The sequence below is a fragment of the Cynara cardunculus genome, assembly GCF_001531365.2.
Source record: "Cynara cardunculus var. scolymus isolate 2C chromosome LG 2, CcrdV1, whole genome shotgun sequence".
In the NCBI taxonomy this organism is placed as follows: Eukaryota; Viridiplantae; Streptophyta; class Magnoliopsida; order Asterales; family Asteraceae; genus Cynara; species Cynara cardunculus.
In genome coordinates, this window is record NC_037529.1 from 43,546,957 (window position 1) to 43,550,170 (window position 3,214).

The window sequence follows — 3,214 nt, forward strand, 5'->3', positions numbered from 1 at the left end:
CAAATTTACTTTTTATCAGCTCTTAGAATTTTTCGCAATGTTTTGCATTTGTAGAACCAAATATGATGTCTTCTACATACATTTGTACAAGTAGTATGTCACCTTTATGCTTCTTCAGAAAGAGGGTTGTATCGATTGTACCTTTTTCGAATCCATTGTTGATGAGAAAGGTGGACAAAGTTTCATACCAGGCCCTGGGTGCTTGCTTCAGCCCATAGAGGGCTTTGTCAAGAAAGTAGACGTACTCTGGATGTTTTGGGTCTTCAAACCCAGGGGCTGTTGCACGTATACTTCTTCTTGAAGTTTGCCGTTGAGGAAGGCAGACTTGACATCCATCTGATAGACCTTAAATCCTTTGTGAGCTGCATAGGCTAGGAATATCCTGATGACTTCAAGTCTCACGACGGGAGTAAATGTCTCATCGTAATCAATCCCTTCTTCCTAGAAGTAGCCCTTGGCAACAAGCCTGGCCTTATTCCTTATGACTATGCCATCTTCATCCTTTTTGTTTCTGAAGACCCATTTGGTTCCTATGGGCATCTTCCCTTTGGGTAGAGGCATGAGGGACCACACCTTGTTTCTTTCAAACTTGAGTAGTTCTTCTTGCATCGCGACTATCTAGTTTGAGTCTTGTAAGGCTTCAAAAATCTTCTTTGGTTCTATCATGCTAAGAAAGTTGGCGAAGAGGCATTCATTTGCTGTTGCGGATGTCGTCTTGACACCAGATGTTGGATCACCAATGATTTGGTGATGTGGATGGTATTTTGTCCACTTGGTGCTCGATTAGGGTTCTGGAGCAATAGGAGGCAGTTCTTCATCGATAGATGGAACTGTTTGCTCTCCCTCGAAGAGATCATCTCTAGAGTGCGACTCTGGTTCTTGTTCTTGATCTGAAGACACAGAAGCAGTAGAAGGTGAAGTAACATGAGTTTCAGTAAGAGTTGTACCTTTAGCATTGGAGGCTTCATGTTCTTCATCGGTTCTGGAAGTGGATTTTGCAGTAGGTGCATGTCCAGAGATTACTTCTTCTTCGAAGATGTCTTCAAATAATTGAGCTAACTCTGATTCATTGGGTTTGCCAAGTGATGAATCAGAGGCTCTCTGTTGAAGTCCGAATCCTCAACTGTTGTGTCCAGATGTCATCAGTATGGAGTCATCAAAGGACACATTGATGTTTTCTATAACAACCTTTGTCCTTTTGATGTAGAGTCTGTAGGACTTTGCGGTTTGAGAATATCCCAGAAAGATCCCTTCATTAGCTTTCTTGTCGAACTTGCCAAGATATTCCCTATCATTGAGTACAAAGCATTTGCACCCAAAGACATGGAAATACTTGACATTTGGTCTTCTGTGATTGATGAGCTCATATGGTGTCTTTTGGTGCCTCTTGTTGATGATAGACCGATTCCGGGTGAAGCATGCAGTGGAAATATCTTCAGCCCAGAAGGTGATGGGTAACTTCGTTGAAGCAAGCATGGTCCTTGCTGCTTCCACGAGGGTTCTATTTCTTCGTTCCACCACTCCATTCTGTTGTGGAGTTCTGGCTGCTGAAAAGTTTTGTGAGATGCATTCATTGATGTGACAATTCGTCACTTTGGGACTTCAGGTTAGTACCTTATTTCAAGATGTCTATTTAGAACTAAGTCTTTTTAGGATTTAGCTTCGATGATTAGAGATCATCTTGTTTAATTCCCAAGATTAGTTCGTTAAATCACGTCTCGGCGGGTAGCTATCTAAGCTAGTTTATGCAATGCCAAATAGTCTTGAAGTATTTCACATAAAATAAAGTCGATATTTTTAAGTTCCGTCCTCTTTAAAAATTTAAATTTTCCAAAGTCCCATTTTATATTTATTTGCCAATTAATTTAAAGAGTGGAGTTCCCTTTTTAAAATCTTTTACCAAATTGCTTTGTTTATTTAAACTAGTGGGGTTTTATTATTTAAGGGAAATAAAAATATTTTGGGCTTGGGCCGTTAGGAGCCAGCCCATTTCTTCTCAAAAAGTCCCATATAAATACCCCTCTTCTTTTGGAAAATCTTCATTCTCCAAATTTCCAGCCTTCTGTTTTCTCTCTAACTCCATCACCTTCCAGCCGGTTCCAATCATCTTGCAAAAACTTAACGTTTTGCTGTTCTTAAGAGTTTGTACGAGTTTTTCTGTCAAGAAAAGGTATGCTTTAGAGCTGTTCTATTTTCTTAGAAGTCCGAAAGTTTTCATCTTTCTCCCTTCTCGATTCTTTAAGTAATTTATGGGATTTAAAGATGAGAGATTATTCATCAAAGACTTGCATGTGTCTTCGTTGGAATGATAATMTGTGACCCATATTCTTTAATCTCTAACAGAGAAAGAGAGAATCCTTGCATGTGAGGTCTGATCATATTTTTCGGATGATAGGTCTTGCATGCATCTTTAAATCGGATTTCTGATCTTTTAAATTCGTTGGAATCGGAATTTATTTGTTTTCTGGAGATTTGTCCGAAGATGATAATTTTATGTTAGAGTTTTGATTCTTGAAAATGTTAAGCTGCATGCAATCGGTGTTGAAGGCGTGTGGCTCAAGAATTGTGGATTATTCTTGAAAAGAGTGTTAAACCCACTCAAAATCTATTGGTTTTGGTAATTGGCGGCTGCCATCATTTGTTTTGGGATGACATTTAATGATGTCATTATTTGGATTTTTGGAGGGTTCCTTTTTAATAAATAATTAAAATCGGCTTTATTTTATAAAACTTTGCATTTAGATCAACCTTGCTCTACCTTAGCCAAGGAAAACCGTAAGTAATATAGCGCTTGTTGGTCTGTCAGGAAGTTCGAGCGAGCATAGCAAGTCCTTAAAGGAATCATTCGGATAATCGCCAATCAAGTGAGTTTTCACAGCCCCACTTTAGCATTTAATATGTTTTATGCGGGGAAAGCATGATATTGAGCAAACTTTGCATGTTTATGTTTATGATACTTGTGACTAAATAACTGTGTAGTCGATGCTTTAATTGGAACATCTTGGGCTAAGGAACTGCCTAGTCAAGTTTTACTTGGAACCTCTTGGGCTAAGGAACTGCTTAGTCGGGTTCATTATGTTTGGTTTTGACAACTGTTTCTGCACTTAGAATAAATGCTAAATTGATGCGCTTGAGAGTATATGTTTCCAAATAAAAGTCCCCGTCCGTACACGCTACTTGTTAACTCGGGTACATTCCCGGGCCGTGGTATTGT